This window comes from Pinus tabuliformis, chromosome Q (genome assembly GCF_031772625.1).
Source record: "Pinus tabuliformis cultivar Carrire ecotype Pingquan chromosome Q, CPIR1, whole genome shotgun sequence".
Taxonomy (NCBI): domain Eukaryota; kingdom Viridiplantae; phylum Streptophyta; class Pinopsida; order Pinales; family Pinaceae; genus Pinus; species Pinus tabuliformis.
The window spans coordinates 720,336,721-720,349,390 of NC_142296.1; positions in this window are offsets into that span (position 1 = coordinate 720,336,721).

The following is a 12,670-nucleotide window of genomic DNA, read 5'->3' on the forward strand; positions in this document are numbered from 1 at the left end:
TCACACTACTGGTAACTCGGATAAACCACTATCACTTCAGCTTTTCCTCCCTCTACTTACGGTGAATTTAATCACCACTAGGGGTTCCCTAAATAACACTCTTAAATGGCATTTCCATTCGTATCTGTGCTGCAGGGAAATACCCTGTTTTCGGCAGACGTAGGGTAGCTCTCAAAGTAATATAGGTATAATGTACTTGAATCTCCTTCTCATGGATAGACAAATCCATAAACTAATCAGTTTGTTACAAATCATCAAACCATTGTTTCCATCATGCACATGGAGCTATTATCAAAACGAAGCACGTATTTTCAGACATCAATAGAATAGAGGAAGCTCTGAAATTAGCGTGTTTACTAAATACATGGACAGCGTTCAAATAGGTAAGCAAGAAGACAAAGTCACAAATCTGAAATACAATTGAGATGTATTTTCTTTGAATTTGAAGAAATCACCTAAGAAAAAAAAATGGTCCTAGTTCAAATTTTGGTTATTTATTTATGTAAACACCAATGCAACCAGATACACAATCCTTTGACAAGAATTGATGGCAAGTATAATTTTCAAAAGTCAAATTCTGAGGCAATTTCAAAGTGGTGAAAGTGATTCAAGAATCGAAGGTAAAGCTTCCCACTTGCTATCTCAACTCTAAAATCATCATACAACTGAAAATTTTCATTCATACATTTTATCAAATAGTCTGTATGCATCCATCCTGACGGGATAGTTACAGTGATTTCACTAATATGAAATAATGTCCAAATATAATCCAAATGAAGATATGCCCAAACCAAATTCACCTTTCCTTTGTGATAATGATAATTGGTACTTTCCATAATAATGAATTGCATAAAGCAAACAATACACAAATCACAATATTGAAAATTGGAAAGAACCCAACAAAGAAAACTTCCATGTCCAAAGCCACCTTTGTGCAAGGAGTCCAAAATTTATATATTATAGATTTTGATGCAGTCCAAAATTCTCAAGCTATAATTCCCTGGAGCTTGATGTTCCAACTGTGCAAAAATTTATGTCCTCCATGTTCCAATAGTTTTGAATGCATGCCCTCCCTGTTCTCACAACCCAGTTTTGTAGGAAACAATAGCATATTTGAGGTGGTTTTGACCTTAAAAGGTAAAATTAACTTTCAATATATAGTCGTCCCCAAAGCAAACAATTCAGTTTTTCAGTATTGTTTTTCAAATCTGTATTTTTCTGTTTTTTTTTTTTTTTTTGTTATTTCTGGGCATTTCTGTCAGCCATTTCTTACAGGCTAGAAGCCTGCAAGATATGGCCAGCAGAAACATTGACCATTCTCAAGACAAAGTTTTCCCATCCAGAAAATGAAGATAGAATGTGGTTATGGTCTTCAAACAGGTTTTCACAAGAAACTACCGCCTCAGCTGCACTTTCAAGTAACATAGCCAACGAGGTTAAAGTAAAAGTAGCTTGACATGGCCAAATAACATTTTTGGCACAATACGTCTGCAATAGATACTATAGTTCTCAAAAAATCTTTCCTTAGAGAGCTACCATAGCCAAATAGTACATTTTACACTGTATTGGACTAACAATGGAGATAAAGAAGCAAATGAAAAATAAACAACGAGAAATGAGGCATTGAATCACTGGAAAGGTCATCATTGTTTCAAACTATTAGCTAGGGTTCTAATTTGTTTAACTCTTAAAAAAGAAAAAAGAATTAAGATAATCTGAAAAGATAATTTGTTTACATTTATATATGTTCTAATTTGAATATTAATTAAAATAGATCCATTGACATTTAACTTTGTTTTGTTTAATTTTTTCTACATATATTTTTCTAATACATTTATAGAGCTGCTCAAAATTATGTATCTGTTTTTTATTCCAAAATTTATAACAATTCAATGTTTCAATTAACTATAGTCTTAAAATTAAATGGTCATAATTATTTTTTAAAAATATAAATATAATTAACGTTAATTTATTTTAGTAAATATGATATCATAATTTAATATTTCAATTAAGTATGATCTTAAAATTAAATGGTTATAATTATTTTAAAAATATATAATAGGATAATTCAGTGTTTTCAGTAAAGTATAATCTTAGAATTAAAATTAAATGATTATAATTATTTTTTAAAAATATAAAGCATGATTAACACAATGTGAAAAAAATTACATGTCAGAAGATTCTGATCATATATATTCTTTTTTCGGGTAAATATATTCGACTTTTAAAAGAATATAAAACATGGTTAAAAATTTACCAAAAAGTTATTGATACTTTATAATATGATAATTATAGGTTTTTTAGCCATTAATATTTAATATGACAATCGATGGAAATTTTGTGAGGATTTTCCTCCCTTTGAATGCCAAATTTAAAAAGGGTAAATTTTCGTCAACCTTTTGTCTAAGATTTTATGTATCTTTTTTGCGCAGGGAAGAAAAAAGATGGCTGTCTCACAAAAAGGGTTCTCTTTTTTCTGGTGATTCTCGTTTTAATTATGTTTAAACGAAGCCGCCGTCTCGCTTACTTGTGGAGGTGGATAAATGGTTCTCTGCGCCATTTGTATGTAATGATGATAGTTTGAGCATGTCAACTTGGGATTCATTGATTTGATTGATACATTATATCCTTTCTTTAACATTAAAATCTTCCATTGATTTGATTCACAGACAATATCATTCTTTATGTTGCTCTCATTAAATTCAATTTGATGCCCTGAGCGGCTTTTACGATACCGATCAGACATATCTGCAACGTGTAATGTGATCAGACATATTCGCAACTGAAACTCCTATTTCATCAACTGAAACTCCTATTTCATAGTCAATAGAAAAGTAAATGTTCCTCGACATGTAAGGTAAATCTTTTTTCTTCTAGGTTGCTATTTTGATTGGCGTGTTGTTATTTAGAAGACGAAAACTATTTACCTTGCATGTCAAACAGCTTTTACTTTTCTATGATCTATGAAATAAGAATTTATCTAAAACCCCAAAGAGACGCAACAGGTCACGGAATTCAGGCATTCATCGATGATTAGCAAAAGCTCGGCCTCATCTATGTTTTAGAGTGAGTTGCCAGTGCCTAGCGTGGCAACTGGAGCTATTATAGGGAAGAATGGAAGCACCATCAAGAGTTTCAGATGATTAACATGGAGGGGAATAAAAGATGCGAATGAACTACGGATTGCCAGGCATGACTGCAGCAACAATTTTGAGTTGATGATTTTTCCTGCCACTGTTTTTGGTCCTTTTTGCGTCTTCCTTCCTGTGAATATGTTGATGTGTTTGTGAAGTTCTACAAACTTCAATCTGTGGTTTTGTATTCTGTCGCGTTTACCTTTCAGATGGCTAATCGTGTCATGGTATCCAACGTCCTTTCGGATTATAATGCTACAAACTGAGGACCTTATTTGGCGTGTTTTGCCAGCGTTCCGTAATCCTTTTTTATCGTTAATATAATTCAGTGTCGTTTAAAAAGCAACGGATTGGATCAAATGGTTTAGTATTTTGTATGTTTCTTATTATTTTATACATTATCATCTTTATGCGCCGGGCTTTTGAAAAGGAGCATTACAATCATATGCCGGGTTAAAGTTGGATTCATGAAATTATTTTCCAACTTCAATAAAATAAATTTTGTATTCTATTATGTGCTCAAGTTAAAGGAGGTCCTAGGTTAAATGTTCAGCCATGGTCGAAATCTGCAAAAATGCGAAAAAGAAACATGAAATGCAGAGCTGTCTCGAGGAGAAAATTATTATTTATACTTTACCAGCATTGGCCTTACCAAATTTGTTGAATTATTTTCAACTTTATTAAACTATGTATTTTTTACCTGAGAAACAAAAGATCGGCCTATAGCTTGGAATTTATTATCTGTTACAAGTTAAGCAGAATGGTAATGTGTTACAAGTTAAACAGAATGGTAATGCATTTGCCAATATTCTATGTGAAAATTTGTTTAGTTTGGAAGTTATTTTCAAAATATTAAAAAAAAAATTATTAGTTAATATGAATTGGGCTAGGTTATTAATAATATATAAGTATAGTTATGTAAATTTCATAATTAATAAATATTTATACAAGTCAAAATAAATAGTTCATTAAATTTTTTATATGGCTTAAATTAAAAAAAATTATAAAAATTAAGTAAAGTATAATTTTATTTTATATAATTATTATTATTAATTATAAATTTTTTAATATATACGTGAAATGTATATCTATTTAAAATATATATCACAGGATTTGTAACCATAGAGGTTTATTATCATTTTATTATGATTTTTTTAAATTTATAAACAAGGTCGCATAGCTAGTGTTTCATGCCCCTTAGTTTAAATAAAATATTTGGATGTCATGATGTGTTGTGAAAAGTACTCCCAATAATAATAAAATTGTAAAATAAGTTAATTAGTTTAGCCATTTTTCTTTATTGATATTTTTAATGTAATTAAGCATTTTATGGTAGGTAAGAGTTATATATATATATATATATATAATTGACATTGAAGAGAATGACAACAAGAAAAGTTTTTATATTCATTTATTTAATATTAAATGATAGCAATATTTTTATATAATATTTATATTATAAGGTCAAAGTTATTGTCATTGAACTTATGTTGAGCAAGATACTTATGGGATATTAACTTAGTAGCCATAATGTGGCATTATGTTTCACTGGAATTAAATGGCATCTTAGTTAACTATTGTTAAGATGCAAAGATTTTGTCTTTATTTGTAAGTTCCGATGGTGGTATTATATAGGCCAATGGTTGCAATGTCAAACTCATTGTTGTGAGACTAATTGTTGTCAAACAATTTAATGATATTTGTTGATCTCGCTTGATAAAATCTAATGAAATCTACCTATGTTCAAAACCTTTGATACAAATTCCTTTGAATCGACAAATGGTACACTTTAGTTTACATTAAAAAAAAATGTAAGTTCAGCAACAATCAAGTTACATGAGGGTCACGTCCAAGAATAACAATTGAATAGGGTGGGGAATTGAACGAGTGACTTAACATCTAGGAATGCCTTAATAGTTCACCCAATTATTGTCTATCCAAAACCCCTTGGACAACTAAATTAAATATTTTAAAATAAGGACTTCTTTTACATTTTGTTTATTGAGTTTAATTGGGATTTATTTACTTCAATCATATATTTATGAAATGAAAAAATGTGTTATTATTGTACTTTAATTTAATACATTGGTTGATTAAATGGTTTTATTATTAGTTAATTGTAATATTAATTTACTTAATTTTATTCATATGAAAATTTAAAATGTGAAGCTATTAAACTTTTGATTAGAGTAAACTAAATTATTTTTAAATAATACTATTTTTTATTTGAGAGAGAAAGATAATATTAAGACATATTAATTTTGAATTTTCTCTCAATTAATAAGTTCTTTGTTTATACATAGCAAAGTGTTATCCAAAACATAAAGTCATGATTTAAATAACTCTATGACTAAATAAAGCATCTGGAATTCTAATCATATTATAGGTTGTGTGTACATGCATGTTATAATACATGAGTAAAATGATAATTTTGTCTTTATGAAATTTAATTTCATGTATATTTTATAGTGTAATTATATATTTATATATTTATATATATATATATAAAAGTAAGTTTAATAAAAAATAATAGCCCACTGGGCTTTAGATTGACGATGAATGGGTGCACTATTGAGGCACTCCTTGCGATAGGTCACTGGTTCAAATTCCCAGTGGGTGGGTGCTTACCTACCAAAAAAAGGAAGTCTAATAAAAAAGTAAAACATCAACACATTTTTATTTATTTCTAATTCTATGATCCATGTCATTATGCATTGGTCACTTTATCATCTTTAATATCTTATTATTCATTTTCTTCAAAACATTGATTGTGTATTTGTTTGATTTTATTTATGTTTATGGAACTCATGTATTGGCATTTGCTTTCCTAGAGCTAGTTGATAAAGTACTCCATTAATAAATTGTTAATTTACATATGGTTGGAAATTTTGATTTGGATACATTTATTTTATTATATTTAATTACAAAAATACTTTTACTAAATTTAAATTTAATACTAAAATTAAAAATAAATAAATAAATATATATATATATATATATAATTTTAAAATTAATTATTAAATAATATAATTAAAAAAATCTCAATCTAAAATTTCAAATTTTGATGTAATAAGAATATTAATAGTAGCACCGCTACTTTTAAAAGTGAATCACATCTATAAGTCACATTTATAATCATAATGTAGTTGATTGATTACATACTATTTTTTTTTTTTGAATAAAATCATAGTTCCAAATTTGAGAATTACATAGCTTACTTATAATTATATGTTAAACCATAATATAGAGACTATTTAGTGACTTCTCAAATTTTCTAAAATGTTAATTAACTACCAAATATATTTATGCACTTATGTTAAGTGGCTACTTAATAGAAATTTAGTAAGATTGCGTGGAAATCGGTTACATTATCACTTTACATTATCACATTTCTAACTCTTAAATGAGAAACAAAAGTGGCACACATCCCTTCAAATAAAAAATGTTCCATCTAATATTTAATGAGATAATTCCATTTATAATAAATGTAAGTCCATTCATAATAAAATAAAATAATAGATTGGATGACAAATCAAAGCATGAATACTTATATATGAGCATTTTTCATGACAAAACACAAGTATGGTACTCTAAAGTAGTTTGGTGTAACCCAAATTAATATAGATTTGACCAAAAATTAAATACGATATTACTTGCCCGCTACAAGAATGATAAATAATATAACTTGAATAACAATAAGAAACGAGTTATAAATTATAAGTATCAAAACTTTTACACCATGAAGTTAAGAAAACAAGAAAAAAAAATTAGTCATTATAAAAACCAATGAAAAGACATTATCAATAATGCATAAAAAAAAATCATTAGAAACATTAAAAAAAAAATTCATTACATCAACAATTTGCCGAAAATCATAATTCATAGACTTTATTTAATTTATTCATTTTTAAATTATATCATTTAGTTAGTGTTATTGTAACCATATTTATATTTTAATGAATGTATTGTAACCATATTTATATATTAATCAAGGTTTAAAATACAATTATTTATCCATGAATATGACATCAGGTTAGTCCTTTCTAAAAAACTTTCAAATAATCTTATTATTGATAAATATTTTAACTATGAAATTATAGTATATATGATTACCCCAGTTGTATATCTCTTCTCTTCCAATCACAATCCAAAACCTCACAGAAATTACACGATATGTGTTAAAAAAAACTATCAGGGATCCTCCCAAAGAAAGCCCGCAGTGAATTCCTCTTACATTGAACGATTTTCATATGCATAGTTACCTACCATTAAAACAAAATTATAACTTGAGGGACCCACGGACCTCAGGTTGTGATAGAGACAGTTCAACATTCCATAATAATTTCCGAGTTTAATTTTCTTTATTTTGCAAATCAAAATACGGGAGCCGTCGGTATAATTAAACAAATGATTGTTAAGGATTCCTACCGGAAACTACCGGAGGATAATGTCAAAAATAAAAATAAAAAATAAAAATTGTGGATTGTAAAATATACCTTTGACTAGGCAAGTGTATTCTTTAAAATTAAATTGGACGGGCTCTGCAATTTACTATAATATAGAGTCTTTTTAAGTTATGGTACATATTTTAGGGTATAGTACAGATGGTTATATATGGATAATGATTATATAGTAAAAGTTTATTTAATTAATTTTAAGATAAATAGTTCAAAATATTATTTAAAAATAATAAGTTTTAATTTCTAATGTTAAATTATAACAAATTTACAATTTTTTTAGTATAATAAGCTTTCTTACAATATTATAGTTTTGAATACTATATGTACAAAAAATTATAATTCATTTTCATATCACATATGTTCATGTAACATTTTCTAAATAATTAATTTAATTAAAAAAGCTTAAAAAATATAATTATATTTGACATAAATTTTAACTTTTGATGCAAGAGTATTACTAAAAATATTGTAGGATAGAGTAATATTCTATGGAGGTTAAATTAGTACCATCCACTTAATAATTATTGATAAATGAATTAAAATTCTTTAATCCTTTTTCCAAAATGGATACTTTTAATGGTGTAGAAAAGTCCAATAATTATAAATTCTATAAGTTACTCAAGATCTAATTATTATTTAAGGAAGGAAAATGAGGTCAAATCACGGCAAAGTTTCACCTTTATAAGAGTTTTTTAGGTTTTGGGTTGTCTTGTTTTTTTTTTAACTGTAACGGATATGGGGTTTTATTAAATCTGGTGTAAAAAGAGAGGGGCTTTGCCGTAGCAGCCCTGCTTACATCTTGCTTGTACTTCTAAAACAGCTGCTATAACAAAACAATTATGGAGGAGTTTCTACAAAGCTATCCTCATTGATGTACAACCACCCTCTGTCCAGTGCGCTTCCTTTGTTTGCCATCAAGTCCGCTTCACTGTTTGAAGTTCTGAGAATATGATATAATTTGATGGATGCAAAGAATGAGAGGACTCTTTTTAGTCTTTCCAGAGTTCTGTTGAGACCTGCATTTCGGAATAACTCTCCATCGCTCAACTTCTTTATGAGAATCTCCGAGTCTCCAAAAATCTGAATATCCTTGATCCCTTTTTCTCTGGCAATTTGGCAAGCTTTAAGGAGGCTGAGCAGTTCTGCTTGATTGTTGGTCTTCACGCCGAGGCCCCAGTAGAAAAAATCTCTGGAGCGCCCTTCAGGGGAGAAGATGATCCCACCGGCGCCCGAGGGGCCAGGGTTTCCTTTAGAAGCCCCGTCAAAGAATATTGTATGAGTGTTTTGAGCTCTCCACCATTTCTGGAATGTTTCATCTGCATCTCTTTTCTTCCAGGTTGGGAGCTCTAGATTAGGAGCAAAGAGGGTTTTCCTATTTTGCAGTTTAAGCTTTCCAATCCAACGCTTCTCTAACTGCTGTAGAGTTGCATCTTCTTTATAATACTGTTGCTGCACCGTTTCTAGGAGAAGAGATCTAGCCTTAGCTGCTACCTGCAAGGAAGTTAACTGGTGTTCCTTGAAGACCTTCTGATTACGGGCCAACCAGATCTTCCAGCAGACAAACTTGGGCAGAGCATTCCAGATTTTATACCAAATCGATTTTTGCGGGATGTGTCGAGAGTACCGACGGCTCCATTCTGCAAAGAGGTCTGGAACTGTTATGTGAGCCGGAGAGGTTATAAGTAAGTCTTGAAGCGTATGGTCCCAAACTGCCTTTGCGAATTGACAGTCAATGAATAGGTGTTGCGCTGTCTCGGCATTGCTTCTGCAAAGGGCGCACCAGTGAGGGCCAGCGAAGCTTCTTTTTGCAAGATTATCGCCTGTTAGAATCTTATTATGGATCAGAGACCAGACAAAAAAATTGATTTTCGGTAGAGCAGTGGGATCCCAAATGTTTTTCCAAAACGCTGGACTGTGTTTGTTATTTCCCTTTATTTGGTATACTTTATAACCTTCCGCAGCAGAGTAATCGCCAGAATGGCCCCAACCCCATCGATCTTGCATCGTTCTATGGATCGGGGCGGCCTCTTCGACCAGCTCCATAAAGATATTCAGTTGATGTTGTAGATGGGCTGGTGGTGCAGGGATTGCCCAACCTGCCCAGTCGCCTCTCTGGTCCCAGTCAGATATGTCATAGAGACTTGACTTCCCGGCAGAGATTAACCAATCCTTTAAGCCTGCGATTTCTTCATTATCACTTATGGCATCTCGCCCCATTATCCTGTCATGCCAGATGCTGGTTTTCTTGCCGTTCCCCGGTATTCTATAGATATTACGATTGAAGGTTTTGCTGCTCTTGAGACAGAGCTTCCACAGAAGCGTACTGTTGGCTGTGTGGTCCAATCGGAGGTTTCTCAACTCATCTCTGGTTGTGTATTTTGAACAAAGAATGACGCTGACAGGATGACTTGGCTCTTTATACATTTTCCACAGGATCTTGCTGCCTAGAGCGAGATTAACCAGAGAAGGATCTCTGATTTGCAGACCTCCTTCATCGAAGGGCTTCTTGACTGTTTCCCAGTTTACCAGGTGGAGTTTCTTGTCGTTGCCCCTGCCTCCTTGCCAGAGGAAATTCCTAAGAAGAGAGGAGATTTGGTCCATGATATTTCTGGGTGCAAGCAGAAAGGCAGCTTGGTAAATTATTAAAGAAGAGAGCTGTGATTTGATTAAAACGACCTTACCTCCTTTTGTCAACCAATGGCCTCCCCATTTCAAGATTTTGGTTTTGAATTTGCAGATTATGTCGCTCCACAACGATCTTTTGTTCACTCCTGAGATTATGGGAAGACCGAGATATCTGATGCTCTCCCATTGTGAATGCCCTTTGAATCCAAGAGTGTTGGCTATATTGATGAGTTCCTGATGATTTGTATTCCAGCTGTAAACTTCGCTTTTGCTTTCATTTACCAATGCTCCTGAGACTTTGCAGTAGTTCCTAATGACCGTGCCGAAGGCTTTTGCAATTCTGATTGAGGCACCCCCCAGAAGAATCGAGTCATCTGCAAATAAAGCATGGTTTATGGGGCTTATTCTGTTGGAGGTTTTGAGGCCCGGGATGGAGCCTGTCAGTCTTTCATCTTCGAGTTTTCGGCTTAATGCTTCTGCCAATATGATGTAAAGATAGGGAGAGAGCGGGCATCCCTGCCTGATGCCTCTCTTAGCTTTAAAGAAGTTTGCAGGTCTGCCGTTTATGAGAGGAGCTATCCATGGATTGTTCATGCAGGCTTTTAGAAGATTGACAAACTGAATGGAGAAGCCAAAGGAAAGCAAGACTTTGCTGAGAAATGCTCTATTAACTCTGTCAAACGCGTTTGCCATATCTAACTTTATTAACATACCTTTCTCTTTTCTCTGCTGGCTTGAGTGAATGGTCTCCTGAACTTGAATGACGTTGTCCAGGATGTGCCTACCCTTCACAAAACCTCCTTGAGTTTTAGAGATGATTCTAGGGAGCAAGGGCTTCATTCTATTGGCCAACAACTTTGCCAAGATCTTATAGGAAGCATTACATAAAGAAATTGGCCTGAATCTGGCAAAAGTTTCCGGGTTAGAGTCCTTAGGGATCAGGGCTAGGTAGGTTGAGTTGGTGCTGCCACCTACTTTGGCTTTTGACATGAAACCCCTTACCATCCTTTGGAGGTCATTTTTTATTATGTCCCAGCAGACTTTATAGAAGTGAATGGAAAATCCGTCCGGCCCGGGGGCCTTGTCGGAGTCCATGGACCAGATGGTTTTGATTATTTCTTCCTCTGTGACAGGTTTACATAAATCTGCATTGTCCTCTGGTGAAATTAAGGAGGGGATGTGGTTGAGAAATTCTGTTTCCTCCATTTCTTCACCTTGGTCATCCGAGCTGTAGAGATTCTGAAAGTGTTGTTCTGCAGCTTCTTTGACTTGTTGATTGCCCTTGCAGATTTGGCCCGTCGTAGTCTTTATTTCTGTTATGTGATTCCTTGACAATCTAGCCCTGTACTGCCGGTGGAAGAAAGATGTGTTGCGGTCCCCTCCTTTTAGCCACAGGCTCCTAGATTTTAGTCTCCAATATTCTTCCTCGTTTCTGAAAGATTGATAGGCTGCTCTCTGCGCTTTTATTTCCTTGTCCAAGAGGTTTTCATTAATAATTTTGCTTTCCATATCATTTTGCAGGGAATGCAAGGCCTGGACTGTTGCAACTCTTAGAGAGGTGGGATTGGGCGCTGGTTTCTTGATCCATTCTTTCAAAGCTTTTTTGGTGAGCTTCAGTTTTTGCTCCCAAACAAAGCTTGGGGAGCCTGCAATGGGGATGTTCCAGGATGCTTTCACCGTGTCCATAAAGCCTTCTCTTTCAATCCACTGAGGAGAGAATCGAAAAGGGATGGGACCCAAGTCTTCTTCATCTTCTAGACAGAGCTGTATTGGCTTGTGATCCGAGGACAATTTGGGCAGAATTTTTGATGTTATGATTTTCTTGTTCATGAGGAGGGATTGCACTAGAAAACGGTCGAGCCGAGCAGAGATGTGTTCTGTTCCAGATCTATTATTTGACCAGGTGTATAAGCCATGAATTGGGTTGAAGTCTTGTAGGTCCCAAAGCTGAGCAAGTTCCTCCACAACACCCACCATAGGGTCCTTGTAGTCAGTGCCTCCTCTTTTTTCTTTGGCTTTCAAAACAATATTGAGATCTCCAGCGAGAATGATGTTGTTAGGGGCTTCCTGTTCGAGGAAATCTGCCAAAGATTTCCAGCAGTCTCTTTTTTCTGAATAGTTGACTGGAACATAAAGATTGACCAGAGAGATAGTTAACTTACTTGGAATGTGGGTGATTTCTGTATAGATCCAATGCAAGGTCTCATGAGTGCTGATCAGCTGGAATTGTTCTCCATTCCAGAGCGTTGCCAGGCCTCCCGAGGATCCCCGAGCGCTGACAGCTATGCCTGAGTTTTTCTTCCATTTTGAGTTACCGGTTTCTAGCAGGGCTTGTCCTGCTATCTTAGTCTCTTGGAGCATGAGGATATCTGCAGGTTCCGATTTTAAAAGGTCCTTAACTGCTTCGACTTTTGCGGGGCTCCCCAGTCCTCTGCAATTCCAAGAGACTAA